The sequence below is a fragment of the Heptranchias perlo genome, unplaced genomic scaffold (assembly GCF_035084215.1).
Source record: "Heptranchias perlo isolate sHepPer1 unplaced genomic scaffold, sHepPer1.hap1 HAP1_SCAFFOLD_143, whole genome shotgun sequence".
Taxonomy (NCBI): Eukaryota; Metazoa; Chordata; class Chondrichthyes; order Hexanchiformes; family Hexanchidae; genus Heptranchias; species Heptranchias perlo.
This window is the reverse complement of record NW_027138678.1, coordinates 415,171-433,540: the sequence shown is the minus strand read 5'-3', so window position 1 is coordinate 433,540 and position 18,370 is coordinate 415,171. Positions and strand designations below refer to the sequence as shown.

The window sequence follows — 18,370 nt, the reverse complement described above, 5'->3', positions numbered from 1 at the left end:
GGCCCGCTCAGCCATTCAATATGATCATGGCTGATCCTCTATCTCAATACCATATTCCCGCTCTCTCCCCGTACCCCTTGATGCCTTTTGCGTCTAGAAATCTATCCAGCTCTTTCTTGAATATATTCAGTGACTTGGCCTCCACTGCCTTCTGTGGTAGAGAATTCCACAGGTTCACCACCCTCTGAGTGAAGACATTTCTCCTCATCTCAGTCCTAAATGTCCTACCCCTGTATCCTGAGACTGTGACCCCTCGTTCTAGACCCCCCAGCCAGGGGAAACATCCTCTCTGTCGAGCCCTGTCAGAATTTTATACGTTCCTTTTTTTTTTATTCGTTCATGGGATGTGGGCGTCGCTGGCAAGGCCGGCATTTATTGCCCATCCCTAATTGCCCCTTGAGAAGGTGGTGGTGAGCCGCCTTCTTGAACCGCTGCAGTCCGTGTGGTGAAGGTTCTCCCACAGTGCCGTTAGGAAGGGAGTTCCAGGATTTTGACCCAGCGACAATGAAGGAACGGCCGATATATTTCCAAGTCACACACCATCCCGACTTGGAGGGGAACGTGCAGGTGGTGTTGTCCCCGTGTGCCTGCTGCCCTTGTCCTTCGAGGTGGGAGAGGTCGCGGGTTTGGGAGGTGCTGTCGAAGAAGCCTTGGCGAGTTGCTGCAGTGCTTCTGTGGATGGTCCACACTGCAGCCACGGTGCGCCGGTGGTGAAGGGAGTGAATGTTTAGGGTGGTGGATGGGGTGCCAATCAAGCGGGCTGCTTTGTCCTGGATGGTGTCGAGCTTCTCGAGTGTTGTTGGAGCTGCACTCATCCAGGCAAGTGGAGAGTATTCCATCACACTCCTGACTTGTGCCTTGTAGATGGTGGAAAGGCTTTGGGGAGTCAGGAGGAGAGTCACTCGCCGCAGAATACCCAGCCTCTGACCTACTCTTGGCCTTCGATTAGATACCACATGGTAAACTCTTGAGGAAAGACAGAGCATGTGGAGTCAGGGGAGAGGTAGCAGAATGGATAGCAAGCTGGCTACAAAACAGATAACAGAGAGTCGGGGGTGAAAGCGTAGCTACTCAGACTGGCAAAAGTTGCGAAGTGGTGTTCCACAGGGGTCGGTACTGGGACCACTGTTGTTTACAATTTACACAAAAGATTTGGATTCAAGAATTAGAAGTACAATTTCAAATTTCGCGGACGACACCAAATTGGGGGGTGCAGTTAATGCTGCGGAGGACTGCGAAATAATGCAGGAAGACATTAATAAACTTACACAATATTAACTTCAATATAGATAAGTGTGAGGTGGTGCATTATGGTAGGAAGAATTAAGAGGCCACATACTGCTTGGATAATAAGAGTCCAAATGGGGTGGAGGAGCAGAGGGATCTGGGGGTACAGATACACAAATCACTAGAAGTAGCATCACAGGTTATAAGGCCACAAAAAGGGCAAACCAAGCATTGGGTTTGAGAGGGATAGAATTGAAAAGCAGAGAAGTTATGTTAAACTTGTATGAAACCTTGGTTAGACCAAACTTAGAGTACTATGTACAGTTCTGGACTCCATAAACCTTGGTTAGACCACACTTGGAGCACTGTGCACAGTTCTGGTCTCCATATACCTTGGTTAGACCACACTTGGAGCACTGTGCACAGTTCTGGTCTCCATATACCTGGGTTAGACCACACTTGGAGCACTGTGAACAGTTCTGGTCTCCGTATACCTTAGTTAGACCACACTTGGAGCACTGTGCACAGTTCTGGTCTCCATATACCTTGGTTAGACCACACTTGGAGCACTGAGAACAGTTCTGGTCTCCATATACCTTGGTTAGACCACACTTGGAGCACTGTGCACAGTTCTGGTCTCCGTATACCTTAGTTAGACCACACTTGGAGCACTGTGCACAGTTCTGGTCTCCGTATACCTTAGTTGGACCACACTTGGAGCACTGCGCACAGTTCTGGTCTCCGTATACCTTGGTTGGACCACACTTGGAGCACTGTGCACAGTTCTGGTCTCCATATACCTTGGTTGGACCACACTTGGAGCATTGTGCACAGTTCTGGTCTCCATATACCTTGGTTAGACCACACTTGGAGTAATGTGAACAGTTCTGGTCTCCATATTCTAAAAAGGTTATAGAGGCATTTATATTAAATATTTACCAGGATGATATCAGAACTGAGAGGTTTATAACTATCAGGAAAGACTGAACAGGCTGGGGATCTTTTCTCTAGAAAAGAGAAGACTGAGGGGTGACCTGATGGAGGTGTTTAAGATTATGAAAGGGTTCGATAGGGTAGACGTAGAGAAGATATTTCCACTTGTGGGGGGAGACCAGAACTAGGGGCCATAAATATAAGATAGTGTCTAATAAATCCAATCTGGAATTCAGGAGAAACTTCTTTACCCAGAGAGTGGTGAGAATGTGGAACTCACTCCCACAAGGAGTAGTCGAGGGGAATAGTGTGGATGGATTTAAGGGGAAGCTGGATAAACACATGAGGGAGAAAGGGATAGAAGGATAGGGTGAGATGGAGTGGGGAGGGAGGAGGCTCGTGTGGAGCATAAACACCGGGATAGACCAGTTGGACTGAATGGCCTGTTTCTCTGTTTTAAACTCGATGTAACCCGATGTCAATCATTGAAGTTTCCCGACCATGTGTGCGTGTAATTTGGTGTCCAAACAAGGAATTGCTCAAACATCCAAACAAAATCTCGTACTAAATGTTCAAAGTGAGGGATACACGAATGGAGAAGGTTCAGGCGCCATCAGTGTTTGTTTTATGGATCCTGCCTTTGATCTGAGTAAACAGTCCTATCGCGGGGCACAAAGACATTGACCAGAATCCACTACTGTGGGCGCTATGAGGAAATTTCTGTGTAATTATTAAACTGTACGTCCTGTGCATCTACAGTTCAGGACAGTGGCTGATTGCTGCAGAGCCCTTGCTGTCACATATGGGTTTCACGTTACTGCACCTTTCCATTCCTCTTCTTCCAAATCCTTCACTTCCTGCTCCTCGTCCTGTTCCTCTGTTTGATTTCACAGAATCATAGAAAGGAAACAGCAAGGAAGGAGGCCGTTCGGCCCATCGTGTCCGCACCGGCTCTGTGCAAGAGCTATCCGTCCAGTCCCACTCCCCCTCCCTCTCCCCGTAGCACCTGGAATTTTTTTTCCTTTCGAGTCCTTATCCAGTTCCCTTTCGAAGGCCATGATTGAATCTGCCTCCACCACCCCCTCGGGCAGTGCATTCCAGATCCTAACCGCTCGCTGGGTAAAAAAGTTTTTCCTTCTGTTGCCTTTGGTTCATTTGCCAATCACCTTAAATCTGTGTCCTCTGGTTCTCGACCCTTCCGCCAATGGGAAGAGTTTCTCTCCATCTACTCTGCCCAGACCCTTCATGGTTACAAAGTATCGCACCAAATTACATCGAATTTTATAGCACAGAAACTGGCCATTCGGCCCAACAGGTGTCTGAGCTCCATAAGAGCCTCCCCCCACACCACATCTTACTCAAAATATCCTTCTATTCCTTTGTCCCTCATGTGTTTATCCAGCTTCCCCTTAAATCCATCTACACTATTCACCTCAACTACTCCTTGTGGGAGCGAGTCCCACAATCTCACCACTCTCTGGGGTAAAGAAGTTCCTTCTGAATTCCTTATCCGATTTATTATTGGCTTAATTATATTTATGGCCCCTTTATTTTGGACTCCGTCAAAGTTTTACAAAGATTTCCCTTGCAGGTGTGTGCGAACAGTTAGCCGACTTGGACGAAAATGCTTTCACTGGGAATAGGACGTGGTGCGTTACTGTCACGTCATGGCGAACAGAAGAAAAATTCCTTGTACAAACCGCAATTTTAATCGATTCATTTCAATGGCCAGAAACTCGCAGCTGACAAACGCAGATGAGGAAGGCGCTCTCTTTTAATTTAAGAGGGGCTGGAGAAGGAGCAGCACCATACAATTTACCGCAAGAATAAAATTATCTTGGAGTAAATTGTGCTCGATTAATCCAATGTTAACACCTCCAGTGCTTTCGTGTCACAGCAAAACTGCCATATCAATGATTTGGATGAGGGAACCAAATGTAATATTTCCGAGTTTGCTGACAACACAAAACTGGGCGGGATTGTGAGCTGTGAGGAGGATGCAAAGAGGCTTCAAGGCGATTTAGACAAGTTGGGTGAGTGGGCAAGAACATGGCAGATGCAGTATAACGGGGATAAATGTGAGGTTATCCACTTTGGAAGGAAAAACAGAAAGGCAGAGTATTATTTAAATGGTGATAGATTGGGGAATGTTGATGTACAAAGGGACCTGGGTGTCCTTGTACACCAGTCACTGAAAGCAAACATGCAGCAAGCAGTTAGGAAGGCGAATGGTATGTTGGCCTTCATTGCAAGAGGATTTGAGTACAGGAGCAAGGGTGCCTTACTGCAGTTATACAGGGCCTTGGTGAGACCACATCTGGAGTATTGTGTGCAGTTTTGGTCTCCTTACCTAAGAAAGGATATACTTGCCATGGAGGGAGTGCAGCGAAGGTTCACCAGACTGATCCCTGGGATGGCAGGACTGTCGTATGAGGAGAGATTGGGTCGACTCGGCCTGTATTCACTCGAGTTTAGAAGAATGAGAGGGGATCTCATTGAAATGTAGAAAATTCTGACAGGGCTAGACAGACTGGATGCAGGGAGGATGTTTCCCCAGGCTGGGGGAGTCCAGAACGAGGGGTCACAGTCTCAGGATACGGGGGGTAGGACATTTAGGACTGAGATGAGGAGAAATGTCTTCACTCAGAGGGTGGTGAACCTGTGGAATTCTCTACCACAGAAGGCAGTGGAGGCCGAGTCACTGAATATATTCAAGAAGGAGCTGGATAGATTTCTAGACGCAAAAAGGCATCAAGGGGTACGGGGAGAGAGAGCGGGAATATGGTATTGAGATAGAGGATCAGCCATGATCATATTGAATGGCGGAGCAGGCTCGAAGGGCCGAATGGCCTACTCCTGCTCCTATTCTCTATGTTTCTATTATTTCAGAACGAAAAAGTAATGAAAGGAACCATACAGATAGATCATTGCTTAGGTGATAGCGAATTGGCATGTTACCTGAGTCCTGATATCTTTTACCATTTACTTCAAAGGCACGACCGACCCATTTAATGACAAAGGGGGACTCACTTAATGCTGCCGAAGTACTCCAATTCATCCTGAAGCCCAGTCCACGAAAAGACGCGGACGGAGTCAGCAATTCCTGATAAGAACCGATGGGAGATGGTGCCTGCACGAAAAGATAACAACTCGTTTTCTGTCTGCAAATCCACCATTGTCAATAAATCGCAAAGAGAATGAAGGAACAAAAAAGACACAGGAAAATGTTAGATGGAAAGATAAACTGTTTCAAAATACCAGGAACGGGATATTCATTTATATCAGGAAAGCTTTAGATTTTTTCCAAAGCGTCTCTACTGGGCAGAGCGTCTTACGTTATTTGTGAGTAAAAGTGGGAAGTGTTACTTTTTTGAATCCTTTTGGTCATGCAGCATTGCTGAAAGCATTCTCGCTCCAAAAAAATCAAGTTAAGTCCTCCCTCCAGTCATGAATCATGAGGAACGACTGCCCGCCAAAACATTAAGGTCGATATTAGATAATTGTAAACAATTTTACAACACCAAGTTATAGTCCAGCAATTTTATTTTAAATTCACAAGCTTTCGGAGGCTTCCCCCTTCGTCAGGTGAACGATGTGAAGATATTATATAAGGTATTGGTGAGACCGCACCTGGAATACTGCATACAGTTTTGGTCTCCATACTTAAGAAAAGACATACTTGCTCTCGAGGCAGTACAAAGAAGGTTCACTCGGTTAATCCCAGGGATGAGGGGGTGGACATATGAGGAGAGGTTGAGTAGATTGGGACTCTACTCATCGGAGTTCAGAAGAATGAGAGGCGATCTTATTGAAACATATAAGATTGTGAAGGGGCTTGATCGGGTGGATGCGGTAAGGATGTTCCCAAGGATGGGTGAAACTAGAACTAGGGGGCATAATCTTAGAATAAGGGGCTGCTCTTTCAAAACTGAGATGAGGAGAAACTTCTTCACTCAGAGGGTGGTAGGTCTGTGGAATTTGCTGCCCCAGGAAGCTGTGGAAGCTACATCATTAAATAAATTTAAAACAGTTTCCTAGAAGTAAAGGGAATTAGGGGTTACGGGGAGCGGGCAGGAAATTGGACATGAATTTAGATTTGAGGTTAGGATCAGGTCAGCCATGATCTTATTGAATGGCGGAGCAGGCTCGAGGGGCCGATTGGCCCACTCCTGCTCCTATTTCTTATGTTCTTATGTTCCTATGATTTATTTAGGGTGATGCAGAAACAGAGGGGGTTGTTTACAGTTTGGCTGAAATCGCTGATCTGGAATTGGCGGTCCATTGTATATCTCGCTGGATTTCCCCATCTGTTGATTTCAATGACACACGTCCAACCCTGGTTAGACCGCACCTGGGGTACTGTGAGCAGTTCTGGGCACCGCACCTTCGGAAGGACATATTGGCCTTGGAGGGAGTGCAGCGTAGGTTTACTGGAATGATACCCGGACTTCAAGGGTTAAGTTACGAGGAGAGATTGCACAAATTGGAGTTGTATTCTCTGGAGTTTCGAAGGTTAAGGGGTGATCTGATCGAAGTTTATAAGATATTAAGGGGAACGGATAGGGTGGATAGAGAGAAACTATTTCCGCTGGTTGGGGATTCTAGGAGTAGGGGGCACAGTCTAAAAATTAGAGCCAGACCTTTCAGGAGCGAGATTAGAAAACATTTCTACACACAAAGGGTGGTAGAAGTTTGGAACTCTCTTCCGCAAACGGCAATTGATACTAGCTCAATTGCTAAATTTAAATCTGAGATAGATAGCTTTTTGGCAACCAAAGGGTATTTAGGGATATGGGCCAAAGGCAGGTATATGGAGTTAGATCACAGATCAGCCCATGATCTTATCGAATGGCGGAGCAGGCACGAGGGGCTGAATGGCCTACTCCTGTTCCTATGTTCCTATCAATCCCCTGATTGGCCAGCGCAAAGGCAAAAATGTCGTCCTTCTTGGGGTATGAAACTGATCCTGTGTTCAGTCGGTGAAACAGAATAATTTCCATCTCATTCAGTTCATTATTCGATAGCATGGAGGTTTGTCCAGCAGAGATGATGCCACTTCACGCAGGTGCGGAGAACCTCCCAAAGGGCAATCTGACATGTCTGTCCTTGCTCAGCCCCTTGGTGACTGCAAATTCCCCCCTCGCTCCCGCTTTCTGGCACCGGATTCCCAGTCCTGTATTCTTGAAGGCGGAGGCAACAGCGGAAAAAAAAATGATTGACACCCTCACTTGAGGATATTTTAACTCATTCGGTGCAATTTGGAGATTTGGGCATAATTGGTCAGTAATTTTTCTGCCTTTCCAGATAAACATAGAAACATAGAAAACAGGAGCGAGAGGAGGCCATTCGGCCCCTCGGGGCTGCTCCGCCATCCAAAATGATCATGGCTGATCGTCTAACTCAGTTCCCTGTTCCCGCTTTTTCCACATATCCCTTGATCCCTTTAGCATTAAGAAATATATCCAGCTCCTTCTTGACTTGGCCTCCACTGCCTTCTGTGGTAGAGAATTCCACAGGTTCACCACCCTCTGAGTGAAGACATTTCTCCTCATCTCGGTTCTAAATGTCCTACCCCCCGTATCCTGAGACTGTGACCCCTGGTTCTGGACTCCCCAGCCATCGGGAATATCCTCCCTGCATCTAGTCTGTCTAGTCCTGTTAGAATTTTATATGTTTCGATGAGATCACCTCTCATTCTTCTAAACTCGAGTGAATACAGGCCTAGTCCCCCCAATCTCTCCTCATACGTCAGTCCTGCCATCCCAGGAATCAGTCTGGTGAACCTTCGTTGCACTCCCTCCATGGCAAGGATATCCTTCCTCAGATAAGGAGACCAAAACTGCGCACAATACTCCAGATGTGGTCTCACCAAGGCCCTGTATTACTGCAGTAAGACATCCCCGCTCCTGTACTCAAATCCTCTTGCAATGAAGGCCAACATACCATTCGCCTTCCTAACTGCTTGCTGCACCTGAATGCTCACTTTCAGCGACTGGTGTACAAGGACACCCAGGTCTCGTTGCACCTCCCCTTTTCCCAATCTATCTCCATTCAGATAATAATCTGCCTTTCTGTTTTTACAACCAAAGTGGATAACCTCACATTTATCCCGGTTATACTGCATCTGCCATGTTCTTGCCCACTCACCCAACTTGTCCAAATCACATTGGATCCGTAGATGAGACCACATGGTTGCTATACATCAAACAAAAGCTATATCCAGGAAGGATGTCAAGGCGATGGAGAGGGTGCAGAGGAGATTTACCAGAATGATACCAAGCATGAGGGACTTCAGTTGTGTGGAGAGACTGGAGAATTTGGGATTGTTCTCCTCGGAGCAGAGAAGGTTAAGGGGAGATTTAATATGCTGCTCAATATTATGGGATGGGTTTGATAGAGTAGATGAGGAGAAACTTCCCACTGGCAGGAGGGTCGGTAACCAGAGGACACAGATTTAAGATAATTGGCAAAAGAATCAGAGGGGAGGGGGATGAGGAGAATGTTTTTACTGAGTGAGTTGCTGTAACCTGCAATGTACTTCCTGAAAGGGCGGTGGAAGCAGATACAAAGGGAACTTTCAAGAGGGAGTTGGATAAATATAATTGAAAAGAAATTGCACGGCCAATGGAAAACAGCCGGGGGTGTTGGGACCATTTGGAGAACTCTCTCCAACACCTGTCACGGGCATGATGGGCCAAATGGCCTCGTTCTGTGCTGTCAGGCTCAACGAATTTAACTTGGAATCATTGTTAAGTCCCTTCCGAAGCATTATTATTGCCTCTCAATATCGATTAATGTATATTATAATAAACAATTAGCTGTCAATATCGATGAATTTATATTATAATAAACAATTAGCTGTTCATATCGATTAATTTATATTATAATAAACAATACCTGTTAATATCGATTAATTTATGTTATAATAAACAATACCTGTTAATATTGATTAATGTATATTATAATAAACAATTACCTCTCAATATCAAATAATTTATATTATAATAAACAATGAGCTGTCAATATCGATTAATATATATTATAATAAACAATACCTGTTAATATCGATTAATATATATTATAATAAACAATACCTGTTAATATCGATTAATTTATATTATAATAAACAATTACCTCTCAATATCGAATAATTTATATTATAATAAACAATGAGCTGTCAATATCGATTAATTTATATTATAATAAACAATTACCTCTCAATATCGATTAATTTATATTATAATAAACAATTACCTCTCAATATCGAATAATTTATATTATAATAAACAATGAGCTCTCAATATCGAATAATTTATATTATAATAAACAATTAGCTGTTAATATCGATTAATTTATATTATAATAAACAATTACTTGTTAATATCGATTAATTTATATTATAATAAACAATTAGCTGTTAATATCGATTAATTTATATTATAATAAACAATTAGCTGTTAATATCGATTAATATATATTATAATAAACAATTACCTCTCAATATCGATTAATTTATATTATAATAAACAATTAGCTGTTAATATCGATTAATATATATTATATTAAACAATTACCTCTCAATATTGATTAATGTATATTATAATGAACAATTACCTCTCAATATTGATTAATTTATATTATAATAAACAATTAACTCTCAATATTGATTAATGTATATTATAATAAACAATTAGCTGTCAATATTGATTAATTTATATTATAATAAACAATTACCTCTCAATATTGATTAATTTATATTATAATAAACAATTAGCTGTCAATATCGATTAATTTATATTATAATAAACAATTAGTTGTCAATATCGATTAATTTATATTATAATAAACAATTACCTCTCAATATTGATTAATTTATATTATAATAAACAATTAGCTGTTAATATCGATTAATTTATATTATAATAAACAATTACCTCTCAATATTGATTAATGTATATTATAATAAACAATTAGCTGTTAATATCGATTAATGTATATTATAATAAACAATTAGCTGTTAATATCGATTAATATATATTATAATAAACAATTACCTCTCAATATTGATTAATGTATATTATAATAAACAATTAGCTGTTAATATCGATTATTTTATATTATAATAAACAATTAGCTGTCAATATCGATTAATTTATATTATAATAAACAATTAGTTGTCAATATCGATTAATTTATATTATAATAAACAATTAGCTGTTCATATCGATTAATTTATATTATAATAAACAATTAGCTGTTCATATCGATTATTTTATATTATAATAAACAATTAGCTGTCAATATCGATTAATTTATCTTTCTTTTTTGGGAACAGAGGGAAGTTGCTTCAGAAGTTAACGAATAAACATATCAATTGTGTCTCCTTTACTGTTCTCTCGGAGGACGCACTAATAGGATAATTTATTAATTGATCAATTTTCCGTTATTATTCACATGCAATCAGACAGCACAGAATAACATCATTTGAAGCAGTAAGACTGTGCTTTCTTTATGAAGAATGCACTCCGATTACTCCCACTCCTCTGCTCTTTCTGTTCAATCATCTCTCCAACCCCACTTCGCCCCTGTGTGTCAGTCCTGTCTCAGGGGGTAACTCTCTCGCGTCTCTGTTGCCAGCCGCTTGTGCGTTCAAATCTCACTCCAGAAGACCTGAGCACAAAATCCTAGGTGGACAGTCCAGGGCAGTACTGAGGGAGCACTGCACTGTTGGAGGTGCCGTCTTCCGGATGAGACCCTGTCTGCTCTCTCAGGTGAATCAAAAGGATCCCAGAGCACCAAGGAAGATTGAACAGGCTGGGGCTCTTTTCACTAGAAAAGAGAAGACTGAGGGGTGACCTTTAAGATTATGAAAGGGTTCGACAGGGTAGACGCAGGGGGGGGAGGCCAGAACGAGAGAGTCATAAATATAAGATAATCACTAATAAATCCAATGGGGAATTCAGGAGAAACTTCTTTCCCCAGAGAGTGGTGAGAAGGTGGGACTCGCTCCCACAAGGAGTAGTTGAGGTGAACAGTGTGGACGGATTTGAGGGGAAGCTGGATAAACACATGAGGGAGAAAGGAATAGAAGGATAGGGTGAGAGGGTGAGAGGGAGGAGGCTCGTGTGGAGCATAAACACCGGGATAGACCAGTTGGGCCCAATGGCCTGTTTCTGTGCTGTAAATTCCATGCAATTCAGCATCACTAAAACCGATTATCTGGGCACGATCATCTTCCTGAGTGTAACTTGGCTGTCTCGTTTCCCTCCGTCACTAAAATGTTTCATTCCTGCAAAGCTCTTTGGAGTGTAAGGCGGGGGTCATGAAAGACACCATCTTAATGCAAATCTCACTTTCATTTCTGACAGCCAAATACGATTTAAGCATCACCAGTCATTCTGCTCGGGTTATTGTGCAAAACAGCTCCCTGGGCCATGTTCCCACACTCAATCTAGCGTACGGTCTGAAGGACAGAGCAGGTAAACATGCTGGCGTCCTTTTGGTTGTGTACTTTTTGATCTCAGTAAACAGCAGCATCGGAAGGGGGAGAAGAGGTGGTGAACAGGGGACATTAATTTCAACACTGCTTAAGTTTCTCAATTTGACCGTTCAAATCTCCATGCCTTCACTCCCCTCAGATTTATCAGTCAGGAAAATAGGAGGCGAATTTGAAGGAATTATTTGCTTTCCAACGCTACAGATTGTGACTCCAATTTTTAACCACGTGTCCATTTGCCAATTTAGAGTCTAACCTGCTTCCGATACCTCGAGAATCTAAACCCGTTCCCTTTGCATTATCTCCGCTCAACGATGCATTTTACACTTAGAAACTGGGCGCTGAATTTTCTCCGGCGGGAAATCACGCCGAAACATATATTTTCGTAATCAAAACACCGCAGAATCATAAGAACATAAGAAATAGGAGCAGGAGTAGGCCAATCGGCCCCTCGAGCCTGCTCCGCCATTCAATAAGATCATGGCTGATCTGATCCTAACCTCAAATCTAAATTCATGTCCAATTTCCTGCCCGCTCCCCGTAACCCCTAATTCCCTTTACTTCTAGGGAACTGTTTTAAATTTATTTAATGATGTAGCTTCCTGGGGCAGCAAATTCCACAGACCGACTACCCTCTGAGTGAAGAAGTTTCTCCTCATCTCAGTTTTGAAAGAGCAGCCCCTTATTCTAAGATTATGCCCCCTAGTTCTAGTTTCACCCATCCTCGGGAACATCCTTACCGCATCCACCCGATCAAGCCCCTTCACAATCTTATATGTTTCAATAAGATCGCCTCTCATTCTTCTGAACTCCAATGAGTAGAGTCCCAATCTACTCAACCTCTCCTCATATGTCCACCCCCTCATCCCCGGGATTAACCGAGTGAACCTTCTTTGCACTGCCTCGAGAGCAATTATGTCTTTTCTTAAGTATGGAGACCAAAACTGTATGCAGTATTCCAGGTGCGGTCTCACCAATACCTTATATAACTGCAGCAATACCTCCCTGTTTTTATATTCTATCCCCCTAGCAATAAAAGCCAACTTTTAGAATCACGTCGAGATGCAATACCCCACCTTACTGGTTCATTCTTAATTTGTTCTTGGCTTTCTTTCCTGCTCCCACGACAGCATTCAATGGTTGTACTGATGGCAGCGTTCTGACTCTGCCACCCTCTCTCTTCGCCTGTGCAATCTGCGATGTGTCGCAATTCCTGGTGACTGCACATGGGCGGGCCCTCAGGAATTGCGGGATTCGAGATTGGCTGGTCCTTTTCAGGTTCCCCTCCCTTCCCCTTCTCCATCTCCTCCTCCTCCCCCGCCCCTCCCAACACTGAGTAGTTTAAAAGGAAGTTTGCAAAACTTTCCAAATGGTGTTACTAATCATGGTGTCACAAGCTGGCCACTGTAGCGTTCATAGAACCATTGAAAATAGGAGCAGAAGTCCTTCGAGCCTGCACCGCCATTCAATATGATCATGGCTGGTCCTTTGTCTCAATACCACATTCCCGCTCTCTCCCCATACCCCTTGATGCCTTTTGTGTCAGGCAGTGAATTCCAGAATGTAACAACTCACTGCGTTAAAACATTCTCCTCGTCTCCCCCTCTGGCTCTTTTACCAATTATCTTAAATCCGTGTCCTCTGGTTACCAACCTTTCCACCACTGGAAACAGTTTCTACTTATTTACTCTCTCGAAACCCTTCATGATTTTGAACACCTCCATCAAATCTCCCCTTAACCTTCTCTGCTCTGAGGGGAACGACCCCAGATTCTCCAGTCTCTCCACATAACTGAGGTCCCTCATCCCTGGGACCATTCTGGTAAATCTCCTCTGCACCCTCTCCAAGGCCTTGACGTCCTCTCTAAACTGCGGAGCCCAGAATTGTGATTGGTGAAGATTGGTGGCATTGTGGACAGTGAAGAAGGTTATCTAGGATTGCAACGGGATCTTGATAAATTGGGCCAGTGGGCCGATGAATGGCAGATGGAGTTTAATTTAGATAAATGTGAGGTGATGCATTTTGGTAGATCGAATCGGGCCAGGACCTACTCCGTTAATGGTAGGGCGTTGGGGAGAGTTATAGAACAAAGAGATTTAGGAGTACAGGTTCATAGCTCCTTGAAAGTGGAGTCACAGGTGGATAGGGTGGTGAAGAAGGCATTCAGCATGCTTGGTTTCATTGGTCAGAACATTGAATACAGGAGTTGGGATGTCTTGTTGAAGATGTACAAGACATTAGTAAGGCCACACTTGGAATACTGTGTACAGTTCTGGTCACCCTATTATAGAAAGGAAATCATTAAACTAGAAAGAGTGCAGAAAAGATTGACTAGGATGCTACCGGGACTTGATGGTTTGACTTATAGGGAGAGGTTGGATAGACTGAGACTTTTTTCCCTGGAGAGTAGGAGGTTTAGGGGTGATCTTATAGAAGTCTATAAAATAATGAGGGGCATAGATAAGGTCGATAGTCAAAATCTTTTCCCAAAGGTAGGGGAGTCTATAACGAGGGGGCATAGATTTAAGGTGAGAGGGGAGAGATACAAAAGGGTCCAGAGGGGCAATTTTTTCACTCAAAGGGTGGTGAGTGTCTGGAACGAGCTGCCAGAGGCAGTGGTAGAGGCGGGTACAATTTTGTCTTTTAAAAAGCATTTGGACAGTTACATGGGTAAGATGGGTATAGAGGGATATGGGCCAAGTGCAGGCAATTGGGACTAGCTTAGTGGTATAAACTGGGCGACATGGACATGTTGGGCTGAAGGGCCTGTTTCCATGTTGTAAACTTCTATGATTCTATGATTCCAGACACAATAGTCAAGCCGAGGTCCAACTACTGATTTCTAAAGGTTTATCATAACTTAAACATAGAAAATAGGAGCGGGGTAGGCCATTCGGCCCTTCGAGCCTGCTCCGCCATTCAATATGATCATGGCTGGTCCTCCATCTCAATTCTGGCTCTCTCCCCAAACCCCTTGATGCCTTTTGTTTCTAGAATGTTCATGGATATAAACAGAAAGGCAAATAATTCCATCAAATTAGCCCGTTATTTCAGATTTATAAATGTGAGGATAACCATAATTATTATTATCGTGGGAATAAATCATCTTGAAAATCCAGGGACGAATTCATTTTCGTGTTCCTTCTTTGAATGGAGCTATGTTATTACACGATGAAACATTCTCTTTAAAATGGGCAAACACTTAGCCAGGTTCATGTTCACGGACAAACCTCCAAATATATTCTGTCCCTGTTTTTGCTAAAAAGTTAAAAACAGTGGATGTCCAAAGGGACTTAGGGGTTCAGGTACATCGATCATTGAAGTGTCATGAACAGGTGCAGAAAATAATCAAGAAGGCTAATGGAATGCTGGCCTTTCTATCTCGAGGACTGGAGTACAAGGGGGCAGAAGTTATGCTGCAGCTATACAAAACCCTGGTTAGACCGAACCTGGAGTACTGTGAGCAGTTCTGGGCACCGCACCTTCGGAAGGACATATTGGCCTTGGAGGGAGTGCAGCGTAGGTTTACTAGAATGATACTCGGACTTCAAGGGTTAAGTTATGAGGAGAGATTACACAAATTGGGGGTTGTATTCTCTGGAGTTTCGAAGGTTAAGGGGTGATCTGATCGAAGTTTATAAGATATTAAGGGGAACGGATAGGGTGGATAGAGAGAAACTATTTCCGCTGGTTGGGGATTCTAGGAGTAGGGGGCACAGTCTAAAAATTGGAGCCAGACCTTTCAGGAGCGAGATTAGAAAACATTTCTACACACAAAGGGTGGTAGAAGTTTGGAACTCTCTTCCGCAAACGGCAATTGATACTAGCTCAATTGCTAAATTTAAATCTGAGATGGATAGCTTTTTGGCAACCAAAGGTATTAAGGGATATGGGCCAAAGGCAGGTATATGGAGTTAGATCACAGATCAGCCCATGATCTTATCAAATGGCGGAGCAGGCTCGAGGGGCTGAATGGCCTCCTCCTGTTCCTCTGTAACTGTGTATCTCGAAGCGAAAACTCCAACTGGCCGTTTCCGGACACTAAAGGACACAGATTGGCAAATCGAAGAGAATGGACAGCCCCTGGCCTATTGCTGTAGAAATGTAACGACCGACAATGAGGGGGGCTACACTTGTGTTTATATGAGACACAAGTGTGAGGACGGTGCATAGCCCCTGCCGCTGCCAACAGGTTGGCGGCTTTTGCTCGTTGCTTGTGTATGATTTGTGGCCTGAACGTATCTGCAGGAACTGTGCGCCGGTGGTGAAGGGAGTGAATGTTTAAGGTGGTGGATGGGGTGCCAATCAAGCGGGCTGCTTTGCCCTGGATGGTGTCGAGCTTCTTGAGTGTTGTTGGAGCTGCACTCATCCAGGCAAGTGGAGAGTATTCCATCACACTCCTGACTTGTGCCTTGTAGATGGTGGAAAGGCTTTGGGGAGTCAGGAGGTGAGTCACTCGCCGCAGAATACCCAGCCTCTGACCTGCTCTTGTATCCACAGTATTTATATGGCTGGTCCAGTTAAGTTTCTGGTCAATGGTGACCCCCCGGGCATGCTTTTGGCGTGCATTCAGCGTGCCCTTGGCTTGCTCTTGCTCGAAACAACATTTTGAATCTGTGTAGCCATCACAAGATGCACTGACCAAATGCACGGCTCCAAAGTCCGCGTAAACATCTGGGTGAAGAGAGGTTTTACGAATCAGTTCGCCAGGTTCAAATTTTTCAACTCACGTTTTAGTCGCAGGAGAATTGGAAACGTCTGAAGCAAAGGTTACCTCTGTCCAAATTGGCAAACGAATTCTGAGGGGTTTGATCGAGCAAATGAGCAGGATCCGTTTCTACTGGTTGGTAACCGAAGGACCCAGTTTTAATTTAATTGGCAAAAGAAGCAAAAGGGAGATGAGGAGAATTTGTTTTTACTTGTGGTTACATACATGCGAACATCCGAATTAAGAGCAGGGGTAGGCCATTCGGCCCCTCGAGCCTGCTCCGCCATTCGATAAGATCATGGGCTGATCTGATTGCGTCCTCAAACCGACTATCCCATTGACTCCCTTGTTAATCAGGACTCTCTCCAACAAATATTCAATGGCCCTGCCTCCCCCGCTCTCTGGGGAAGGGAGGCCCAAAGACTAACGACCCTCAGAGAGAAAAGAATTCTCCTCGTCTCCGTCTTAAATGGGAGACCCCTTATTTTTAAACTGTGGCCTCCTAGTTCTGGTCTCTCCCACAAGGGGAAACACCCTCTCAGCATCTACCCCTTCTAGACCCCTCAGGATCTGATATGTTCCAATAAGATCACCTCTCATTCTTCTAAACTCCACTGTATACAGGCCCAACTTGTCCAACCTTTCCTCATGAGATAATCCCCTCATCCCAGGAATCAGTCGAGTGAACCTTCTCTGAACCGCCTCCAAAGCAATTATGTCCTTTCGTAAATAAGGAGACCAAAACTGCACACAGTATTCGAGATGTGGTCTCACCAATGCCCTGTACAACTGGAGCAAAACATCTCTACTTTTATATTCCATTCCCCTTGCAATAAATGACAACATCCCATTTGCCTTCCTGATTGTCCTGATCTGGAATTCACTGCCCGACAGAGTCAATAGTGACTTTCAAAAAGGAAATTGGATAAATACTTGAAAAGGGGAAAAAGATCCAGGGGCTGTGGCAGATGGTACTAAATGGACTGCACTTTCACTGGCTTCTACGCTCTCTCGTTCTACGATTGGATCTGCGAAATTCTACCTCGCACGATTGCAATGAGGAAAATGTTCAGATAAAACCATTCGATAAGTAAAGACAAAAATGCGATTTTGTTTCGATTGTGACAGGATAAAAGTTTTCAAGTTGTTTCTCCAGTGACCTGTCCATTTTGTACCAGATGCGTTGCCCTTCATTAAATAAAATTGACACTGCCCGCGGTTTGACGACACTGCCAAGGAAATTGAGTTTTACCTGGAAGCTATGTATCTAAATATATACATTAAAAAAATACTTACTTCAAGCAGGAGCAGCAAACAGGATTTCTCAGTGATCGCAGTGAACGATTCACCGTCCTGGCAGTCCTGGCCTTTGATATGACTGTTTGCAGAGATCGATAGTCACTCTCAAAGTAAACGTAACTTAAGTACATTTCAATATTGATGCAACCTATCCATGTTGTGTTGGTCCCTCTTTCTGCCTCATAGTTTAGAGACACGGATTGACAAATAGACTGTGAACCAAACCAGCAATTCGGAAAAACGGTCGATTGAAAAGTCGAAGTAAATTTTAATGTCCGTTTGTCCCCCCGATCTGTCCCTATATCGTGCATTTTTATCTCAACAGACTTTTGGTTCAGTTAGTATTCTTCGCAAGGCAATCTAAGTTGCATCTTGCCGATACCCAGTTCGCCCGAATGAGCCCGAGACTGCGACATTGGTCGGTTGGCCCGAACTGGACCGACTGCTGCCTTCTCCCCTTCACCCTCAGGTCGGATTGCCTGAAGGCGCTGGGGTATCTGGTTCGCGGGGGGCCAAGAACTGGGAGGAGCGGGTTGCCGAGGTCAAGCAGAAGCCGGGACCGTGGGTACGACGCTCCCTCTCGATCGTGGGCAGGAGCCCTGCGAGGCGGTCTCGGTGTCGCTGTACGTGACGCAGGTCTGGCCCGTACCTCGCTCCCGCTCCGTGACGGTCACCCCGGGCCGTTTTCCACATTGTCTGGAGGTCAA

General features: G+C 43.9%; 1 protein-coding gene across 1 annotated transcript in view; it reads right to left on the bottom strand.

Moving 5' to 3' along the window:
* The window catches only part of LOC137308897 (scavenger receptor cysteine-rich type 1 protein M130-like), a 73,845-nt gene extending 56,154 nt beyond the window's left edge, over nucleotides 1-17,691 (bottom strand). Inside the window, exons 1-2 of the mRNA XM_067977334.1 lie at nucleotides 17,661-17,691; nucleotides 5,191-5,290 (exon numbers count right to left, since the gene is read on the bottom strand). The gene's annotated coding sequence lies outside the window, so the exon portion shown is untranslated. The remainder of the gene's footprint in view (nucleotides 1-5,190; nucleotides 5,291-17,660) is intronic.
* Nucleotides 17,692-18,370: the final 679 nt, after the last annotated feature.